The sequence below is a fragment of the Rhagoletis zephyria genome, unplaced genomic scaffold, assembly GCF_001687245.7.
Source record: "Rhagoletis zephyria isolate East Lansing unplaced genomic scaffold, Rhagoletis_zephyria_1.1 Rzeph_scaffold_00160, whole genome shotgun sequence".
Taxonomy (NCBI): domain Eukaryota; kingdom Metazoa; phylum Arthropoda; class Insecta; order Diptera; family Tephritidae; genus Rhagoletis; species Rhagoletis zephyria.
In genome coordinates, this window is record NW_016157244.1 from 420,969 (window position 1) to 431,780 (window position 10,812).

A 10,812-nucleotide genomic window follows, 5' to 3' on the forward strand; every position below is an offset into this window, starting at 1 on the left:
GCCCAAAATTTTTATATATTTTATTGAAACTTTTTGGTCCAACATTTTCACCAACAATTCACGTTTACGATTTTCATTGGCACATTTGTCTGCTAAGATTAAGGTTTGGTGGTCATTTGCCGCTTTAAATAACCTAAGGAAAGTGTTATATCCGTTCTTGAAATTCTCCAGTTGTGCGGCATTTCATAGCACGGTTATTCGCAAAGCGAAATAAATTTTTTCCTCTTCACTCCCTGGCGGCAATAATGACCCGGTTCTATAGTGAATGTTTTAGAAACTTTACAGTATAGTAGGTGGCAATTCAAAATGGGTGCGAATCATTGTTCTACAGAAATGCAATATACATATACTTATTTCAGACGAAATACCTTAAACGTTTGAACGCATAATAATATTGGAAAATCACATCCATTGGGCCAATTGCAACGCAGGACCGTCGATATACTCAATGGTGCAACAGGTCGATTTAATCTGACCTTCACGGCCCCTTTTCTCACTTGGCTATTTTTAGTAATAGCTCGACTTCAGCACCACTTGGAGCACGTTTTTGCAATAGTATTGCATACATATTTAAAACATTAGCCAAATCGGATCATATGTAAGATTTTTAGTAATAACTTAACTACAGCGCCAACTGTCGGATTAAATTGTGAAACTAAACCATCCAGAGACCCACTCAAATACACAAAAAGTTTCGTTAAAATCCGTACAACCATTTAGGAGGATTTCACTCACAAACACACCTACAGAAGAATAAAAAAATTCATTCAAAGATAGCTAAAGGTCGGTAGGTTTGTAGGCCTCACACCCCTTTTCAAATAGCCCAAATTTTCTCCATGAGTATGGGCTTGATTTCAACTATATACATATCTCGATACGAAGTACCAGTACTGTACCATGAATACTTTCAGAGATATGCAGTATAAAAATACGATTTATATGGGAGGAGCCACGCCCCCTTTCCAACAGCTGCCCTCTTTCTTCATGAGTATGCGATTGATTTCGTATATCTCCATACCAAGTTCCCGAACTCTACCATGAACACTTCCAAAGATAGGCAGTATGACAAATTCGGTTTGTATGGAAGATGCCACGCCCCCTTTTCCAATAGTTCCAATTTTTCTCCAAGAGTATGCGATTTATTTCGTACATCTCCATCCAAATTCTAGAACTCTACCAAAAAATGTCCAGAGATAATCAGTATGAAAAATTCGGTTTGTATGGGAGATGTCACACCCCTTTTTACTATAGCTAAAATTTTTCTCCAAGGGTATGCGATTGATTTCGTGTATCTCCATACCAACTTCCAAAACTCTACCATGCGCACTTTCAGAGATATGTAGCATGATAAATTCGGTTTGTATGGGAAGTGCCACGCCCCCTTTACATATAGATTTTTTTCAGCCTAAAACCATCCTTGGGACACGTGCGGCAGGTGGCAGTTTCAAAAAAATCGCTCCAGCCGCTGTCGAGCCTTGCGAAAACTAACAAACGGCTTTCTAAATATATATTAGTTGAGATATATTATAATTATATTTTGACAGTATCCGTTGTTTCTGATTGGCGCAAAAAAATCTTGCCTAGTGACGAATTCGCCCCTTGATATGGTCGTTAGTTAAAGCTATTTCTATTCAAAATTGCATGAAAATTGGAAAACAGGAATCTATAAGCTTATCCAGGCAAAAAGCTACCTATGTACCGAATTTTAAGCAAATCAGACCGTAAATACGATTTTTTCGAATAGATCAATCCCTGGTCCACTTCTCGGAAAAAATGGACCATATATCCTAATATATGCTATAAAACTACTCACCTACCGAATCTATAAGCTTATCCAGGCAAAAAGCTACCTATGTACCGAATTTTAAGCAAATCAGACCGTAAATGCGATTTTTTGGAATAGATCGATCCCTGGTCCACTTCTCGGAAAAAATTGATCATATATGCTAATATATGCTAAAAAGCTACTTACGTACTAAATTTTAAGCAAATCGGACTACAATAAGATTTTGTCGAATAGACCGGTCCCTGGTCCACCTACCCGAAAAAAAGAAAAATTTTTTTAGCCTAAAACATGGTGGTTACCGAAAGCTAATTGTATACAAAATTTCATGAAAATCGGACCAGCCGTTCGCGAGATTACCTGTTACAAAAAAAAGGGACTTCTCTTTATATAATTAGTATAGATTACAAATGTCACTAAATGCCAATTGGGTTGTTAAAGTTTCCGAATTGCAATCCACACCATTTGCCTGCTTACCAATAGGTTTTATATCTTGCTCCTCTACATTTCCTTCAACATTGTCAACAATCCAATTATTTTTCATGCCAAACTTCACTTCATTTATTTTATTATTTCTATTTACGTACAAAGATATTTTATGTTTATTTAAAAAGCCTCTACCGAGTAACAATGCAAATGGGAGTCATTCGTCTGGCAATATATAAATTAAAAGGGGTATTATGATATTTCTGTATTTCGTTAGAACAAAATTTTTTTCTTCAGGTTTGATTAAAGTGCTTCCTAGGCTTCGAAATCGCGGTATAACTTTGTGCTTGACTATTTGGTGTGGATTCACATTTCGCACCAACGATCGCCGTATAAAACTATTTGGGCTGCCCGTATCAAATAAAGAAATAATATTTTCAAAACGTATTTTTGGACAACGGATATCTAAAGCGACACTTACCATGCTCTTAAAGTGCACCTCCTCATACTGATCATCCGCTGCGTCGACCATCGCCACTGTCTTCTTAGGGCAATTTTTGTATACGTGATCCAGTTTGCCGCACTTGAAACACGAGCCCTGCATACGCTTCGCCTCCTTGCAATCTTTCGCGAAATGCCCGTAGCCAGAGCAGTTGAAGCATCTCATGGTGGGTTTGTTGCTCGGTGAATTCAACGTATTACGACCTGAAGGTTTCTGGATCATTTTCTCATACTTTGGAAGCAGCGCCTTAAGAGCTTCCACCGTCGTTACGCCACTGAATATTAAGCAATTCCCGGAATTGTCACGTAAGCCATCTATGATGAACTCAATAAGTACAGCTTCATCTATCGGTGCCGCTCTTGCTATCTCCTGCATTGATAGCACATAATGCACATAATGCGTTAGGCTTTCCGTTTTGCGCCAAACGCGGGATTCCAGTTTCTTAAAAACATCTTTGACGCTAGTTGGCCTCTTAAATTCCTTGTATAGGCATTGTTTCATGTCGTCCCATGATTGTACGTCCACCATTTTCATTAAGAGATGTGCGCTGCCCGTCAGCATGCGGCGTGCTAACAAGAGCTTTCTCGTCACAGCCGTAGCACTTCATCACATACTCGAAATCATGGGTCCACTTTTGAACATCTATGCCTTCGTCTCCACTAAATTTTTGAATAGCACCCTCAATATCGCTGAAGTTTACAGAGAATTTCGGTGTTGGATTTACATCCTCGAGTGCCCTGATTTCTTTCTGAAGCTTCAGTATACGTAGGCGTCTGTGGAGCTGCTCTTCAAGTTCCGTTAGCTCGTTACTTATGGTGGCACCCGCCATGATGCCGGCTGCTGAGCTAGCGTCAACGTTGGCCTTTTCGACTGCGCTTTTGTTTGTTGGAAAAACACTGCAAATTGCTGAAGTTGCGTTGCCGCGTGCTGAAATTTCACTTTCGCTTGCTAAAATTCCGCTGTCGATTACGGAAGTAGCTCTGCCGATTGCTGAAGTAGCGTTGTCGTGTACAGAAGCGGCACGGCTGTTTGCCGGAATTACGCTGCCGATTACAGAAGTAGCGCTGCTTTTTACCGTAGTGGCGCTGCCGTTAACTGAAGTGGCGCTGCCGTTGACTGAAGTGGCGCTGCCGTTGACTGAAGTGGAGCTGCCGTTGACTGAAGTGGCGCTGCCGTTGTACTGAAGTGACGCTGCCGGTTGCTGAAGCGTCGCTGCCGGCTGAAGCGTCGTCCCCTGGTGCTGAAGCGGCGTTGCCTACTGCTGAAGCGTCGTTGCTGTTTTCCGAAGTTCCGCTAATCACCGTTGTCCCTGCTGAAGTCCCGTTGTCAATTATTGGGGCTTCCGGACTTTGGCTGCTGGCTGCCGATTCCTCGAAAGAGCATCCACTTTCCTCCGGCGGTGCTCCAATGGCTGATGACAAAAGAGTTCTTAATTGTCTTAACGTAGCTGTCTCTGGAAAAGCGATTCCCAAATCGCGTAAGGCATTTGCAATTTTTTGCTTGTCTGCCATTAGCTTAAGTTTATTTTACTGTTAACTGGAAATTCTTGTCCACACCTGACGTTGTAGGCGTTTTATATGTACACGTCTTTCCGCTTTGATGCTCGGATGGATTATGATTTTATTGCATGGCCAGTGTTACCTGACCGTCATTCTTTTACAAATATTTTTGACTGACCAGGTATGCCAGACTGTTATAAATAGTTATTCTAATACAATATGTGGATATAATCTACCACAATATGTACTTTTATGTTCATATATTTTTGATAGTTGGGGGAATACATCTTCCTTCTGTACCATAACAACTTTTGGACTTACATGAAACAATATTTTACTTTGGAACGCAGCCTAAAATGCACCTAAAATAATGTGATTGTACCGAATGTACGTTAAAATTTAAGGGCCGGTTGTTCAATGTCTGGTTATCACTACTTGCCGGTTAAACATCATTATCGACGTTTTCGACATCATGCATATAACATTTGATCGATAAAGCACTCGTTGTATTTAACCGGAGCTTCTACCTCCGATTAATGCTAATCAGACATTGAACAACCGGCCCTAAGAAGCTGAAAAGTAGGTACAATTCATCCTAGTTGTGTATCACTATTTCGCACCACTTGTTCGCTTCTTCCTCTTCTTCTTCAAAATTATTCTTTACACTCTCATTCTCATAATAATGTGACGTCACACCCAGTTGCTCTCAGCTCAACTGGCGCAATCTTGTATTCTATCATTCTTGACCAATTTTGGCAATTCGCAGCAATCGTACAAGCGAATCAGCTCTTTTGATCGCTCCAGTCGTTTTTTCGCTGCAAAGCTGTTAATTCTTGGGACACAGTTTTTTTGAAAGGATGAATTTTGAGCTTGTTTTCAAGTATGCGTTGGACAGACCTGCGGCTCAAACCTCGTTCTTTCGCAAGCTGATTTACACTGCACTCCTTGTTTCGATAAAGTCGTAGACGAACTTTTTCAACGTTATGAGCTGCCGTCGCAGTGCATCGTCGGCCACCTCCGTAGCGTTTCTTAATACTACCACTCTCCTCAAACCGTTTGATGGTACGTTGAAAAAATTTCTCGTCTAACTGATAATTTGGAAGGGCTCGACGTATTTGAATAATGCTTTTTTCCTCCAAGTGAAGGCCTACAACCAAGTTCCTTTTTACTTCCAAGTCGTTCATCGTCTTCGTTTTTTTGCCGGCAAGATATTATCAAGTTTAAAAAAAAGTGCGTCAAAAACATTTGTCTTTAATTTGCACATTGTCAGATTGGAACTTTTTGCTCAGTGAAGGGCAAAATTGTACTTACTAAGTATTAAGTACTAAGTACAAAAGTATTTATGTATTTTGTATTGTTGTAAATACCAAAGTACTATTTACTTTGGTATTTAGGAGCTGCTAAATACCCAAGTACTATTTACTTAGGTATTTAGGAGTAAACAATACTTAGGGCCGGTTACTCAATGTCTGGTTAACACTAATCTGCGGTTAACCAGCGTTATCGACGTCTTCGACTCCATGCATACAACAGGGAGTCTGTAATGTCGATAAATATGTTTAACCGCAGATTAGTGTTAAACCAGACATTGAGTAATCCGCCCTTAGGTATTTAGGAGCTGCTAAATACCCAAGTAAAAATTATTTAGTTANGTATTTAGGAGCTGCTAGATACCAAAGTACAAAAAACGAAAGTATTTAGCAGGCGCTAAATACTCTGGTCCAAAGTACTCAGGTACCTTGGGGATGCAAAATACTTTCACTAAAGTACTAAGCTATTTAGTCGATGACTAAATACTTTCAAACTAAATACTGTATAATTTAGGAGAAATTTAGAGAATTAACACCTCACCTTACACTCACCTCAACTTACTTTACCACAACTAACTTCACCTCTCCTCAAATAAACTCACCACACCTCCTACTACTACACCAAAATCCACCAAATCTTAGCTCACCACAGTTGAACTCATCACATCCGTTCTCACCACACTCACCTAAACTTGTAGCGATACTTGCTGCTTATCCACTTGCTATGTAATTTATAATTTTAACAAATGATACTGTTCTTTTAAACATCAAGTTGTGAAGATAAAATTTGAGTTTGTTCAGAAGTTTGAGGAGAAACATCTTTTTCTCAAATATATATTATCTCTATATATTGGTGACCTCGACGTGATATGAACACGCAACCTTCTGAACAGTATCATTTGTTAAAATTATAAATTACATAGCAAGTGGATAAGCAGCAAGTATCGCTTCAAACTCACCACTCCTCAATTTGGGAACTGTTTGGGGATTTGAGAGATTCTTCAGACTAAATCAGGATTTTCAAGACTATTTCGGGATTTTCGAAGCTATTTCGTAATTCTTTAGGGATTCCCGGGAACTTTGTTTGAGATTTTCGGGATTCGCGGANCGGGATTTTCGAAGCTATTTCGTAATTCTTTAGGGATTCCCGGCAACTTTGTTTGAGATTTTCGGGATTCGCGGAGCTGATATCGGGATTTTCGAGACGACTTTCAAAATATTTAGGGATTTTTGGGACTTTCGGGATTCTCGGAGTTAATAGCGGAATTCTCGGGATTTTTGGGACTCCTGGATAATTGTTCTCGGAACTAATATCGGGATTTTCGGACCTAATTTCGGGACTTTTGGGACTTTCGGGAGTATTGTGCGATTTTCGGGAGTAATTTCGAAATTTTTGGGACACCGGGACTATTTTTCGATTTTTGGGACTTACATCGGATTTATGGGGTTTTCGGGATTCTCGGGAATAATTTTGGGACTGCTGGGGCTTTCGGGCTATTCAGGGATTTTTGGGACTAATTTCGGATTTTTGGGACTTTTGGGACTATTTCGGGATTATCAGGAGTAATTTAGGTTTTTTCGGGACTATTTTCAGATTTTTGGGACTAAATTAGGATTTTTGGAACTTTCGTGTCTATATCGAGATTGTCGGGAGTAATTTCGGGATTATTGAGACTTTCAGGACTGTTTCCATACTTTTGGGACTATTTCGGGATTCTCAGGAATAATTTCGGATTTTCGGAAGTATTTCGGGAGCTTTTCGGGATGTTTGGGACTAATTTAGGAACTTTGGGACTTCCGGAACAATTTTAAGATTTTTGGAACTTTCGGGACTATTTCGTAATTCTCGGAATTTGTTTTTGATTTTTGGGACTTCGGGAGTATATCGACTTTTTTGGGACTTCTTTTGGATTTTTGAGACTTTCGGGGCCATTTCGGGTTTTCAGGAGTATTTCGGATTTTTGGACTAATTTCAAATTTTTGGGACTTTAGGGACTATTTCTCAATTTTTGGGAATAGTTTAGGAATTTTGGGACTTTGAGAACTAATTAGAGATTTTTGGGACTTATTTCGGATTTTTGGAACTTTCGGGACTATTTCGGGATTCTCGGAACTAATTTCGGAACTGTTAGGACTTTCGGCTTTCCCAAAAGCCGATATAACTCCCAAAAATCGAAAAATAGTCCCGGAGTCCCAAAAATTTCGAAATTACTCCAGATAATCGCAAAATACTCCCGAAAGACCCAAAAGTCCCGAATTTAGGTCCGAAAATCTCGATATTAGTTCCGAGAATCCGGAAAGTCCCAAAAACTCCTAAAAATCCAAAAATTGTCCAGGAGTCCCAAAAATCCCGAGTATCCCGAAATATTCCCGAAAATCCCGCTATTAACTCCGAGAAGTCGTCTCGAAAATCCCGATATTAGTTCCGAGAATCCCGAAAATCTCAAACAAAGTTTCCGGGAATCCCTAAAGAATTACGAAATAGCTTCGTAAATCCCGAAATAGTCCCGAAAACCCCGAAATAGTCTTGAAAATCCTGATTTAGTCTCAAGAATCTCTCAAATCCCGAAACAGTTCCCAAATTGAAGTGTGGTGATTTAGGTGAGGTGTGATGAGTTCAACTGTGGTGAGTTAAGATTTGGTGGATTTTGGTGTAGCAGTAGGAGGTGTGGTGAGTTTAGGTGGGGTGTGGTGAGTTGGTATTTGGTGAGTTGATTTGAGGAGAGGTGAAGTGAGTTGTGGTAAAGTAAGTTGAGGTAAGTGTAAGGTGAGGTGTTAATTCTCTTAATTTCTCCTAAATTATACAGTATTTAGTTTGAAAGTATTTACCCATCGACTAAATATCTTGGTACTTTAGTGAAAGTATTTTGTATCCCCAAGGTACCTGAGTACTTTGGACCAGAGTATTTAGCGCCTGCTAAATACTTTCATTTTTTGTACTTTGGTATCTAGCAGCTCCTAAATACTCAAGTTTTTCTTACTTTAATATCTAATAGCTCCTAAATACCTAAATATTATTTACTTGGTTATTTCGTAGCTCCTAAATACCTATGTAAATAGTAGTTGGGTATTTAGCAGCTCTTAAATACCTAAGTAAATAGTACTTGGGTATTTGGAAGCTCCTAAATACCTAAGTTCTTTTTACTTGAATATTTAGTCATCTCCAAATACTAAGTATTTGTGTGTTTAGTACCCAAAGTGGTACTTTAAGTACAAAAGTATTTAGGTGTGCCCATCACTGTTTTTGCTAAATGGTAGTACTTTTGCAACAGACACTGCAATTGCGCCACTAGGTATATATATGTATATAAAATATAAAATAACGAAAAAAATTTGGGGGTCCATGAGTTGTAAATGGGGGTTCACGGAAATTTATCTGGTTTCAATTATTGCCTCTTTATTTAACTTAAATTTTTATGAGTGGTGTATAGTGCTCTTGACTTACCGTCACTTTGTGTTATTTTAAGGCCACCTGCAGACTAAAGAGAACCGGATACTGGTATGACAATGAGTGAGGCGCGGCGAAAATTGCTGGCGGCAGAGATTTAAGCACTTGTGTCTTTTCAAACCTACAGGATAGTATGCCACCATTACCTTTGTTGAAGAGATTCTATTATGTTGAGTTCCCTTGGACTGAATTCTGGTTTGATTCCATCGGTGAGACCGGACTCACACATTGTCGAATCTTCACTGATGGCTCAAAAACTGACTCTGGGTCATGATCTGGGGTCTTTTTCGAGGTTAATGGAGATAAGCTTAACTTTTGAACTTAACTTAACAGTTTTAGCACTCCCACCTTCGGCAACCGAAGCCACCATCAGAATCTGAGTGAATACTTCGCTCAGAAATGACTGAGGGGATGCAGGTGGGCAAAACTTATGTTGCCTTCAATCTCACAAGGTCTATCTAATTTTTTGCTCTCATTGAGCAGACGACACTGCAGACAACTTGCCGGACTGCTGACTGCTCACTTCACGTGGCACAAACACCATTTGCGCATCTTGCCTTGAAGAAGATGAGACAGTGGAACACTTTTTGTGTTTCTTACGTGCTTGCTTATTTGTCATAGATTTTTTTTAACTCGTTCTTTTCTCTATTGTCAGTTTCTGAATTAAAAGTTTGGCGTAAAAAGCTTGGCCGTTTTGATGTTTTAAGTTTTGTGTTTTAAAAATGTGATAAATATTTTTCGCCTCACTAAAAATGATGCCATTAACACAAATAAACTATTTTACATATACTCCACGTGCAAGGCATCAGTGACCCGAACATTTGATGAGTTTATGGAGAAGATAATGTAAATAACGCTAGCGCTCGCAGTGCTCTTAAAAAATATAACTCTTCCGAGAACACAAGAAAATATTTTACTTATATTTTGGCCACTCTGAGTTTAGTTTTTGAATTCACCCGGAATGCAAATTTACATTGTTAGAACTAATTTTCACATTTAATTTTTTTACGAGCTTTCAGAATATTTAGAAATGTATCAGCAGGGGGTCCACCGAAACCAGTAAATTTTTGAAAGGGGTCTACGAGAAAAAGAGTTTGGGACCTCTGATGTAAACGAATAGTAGAAAGTTCATAGTCTATGCAGTGTAATAACGCTAAAATAAAGTGGAAAAAAGTGGTAATACCAGTGATTCGAGGTTATAAAAATTGTGTTAAGTGAACAGTTTGTTTACGTTCTTTTATTAAGAAAATATTAAATAAAGTAGTGAAAATTTACTTATAAGTGCAGAATACGTACATTTATTTTATTTAGGATCGATAGGGGTCTTAGTCCGGATCATAACGGTATAATAATTACGGCGGAAATAACAATTATTGGTGTTATTGAGGTTCAAAGTATCAATTTTTTAATTTTTTACATTGGAAAAAGCGACTTTATAAATTTTCAACATTTTGATGTCGTTTGAATGGTATTAAAAATATCTTTTTTTTATATACTGTTACTCCCAAAATTGAGGCCTGCAGTTTTATAACCCATTGGCCCGTAGTTATAGACAAGTTAGAGGCAGGTTTTAACATTTAAAACTGTATATTAAGATACAACAAACTGTATATTAAGAACACTCTTTTAACACTGTCATAGTCAATGACGTTGACGAGGTTTTAAAATCTTATAAGCGTACTCTAAGTAGACGATTTACTGTCAAAATTTGCGGAGCAAATACAAAAGTGGTCTTAATTTGAAGAATATGCTTCCCAACCAAAGGATATTTCGAGATTTTGCGATTTTGGATGATACAATCGTCTTGTCCTCAATGACGTTGATGTGAGTATTTATACATTCCC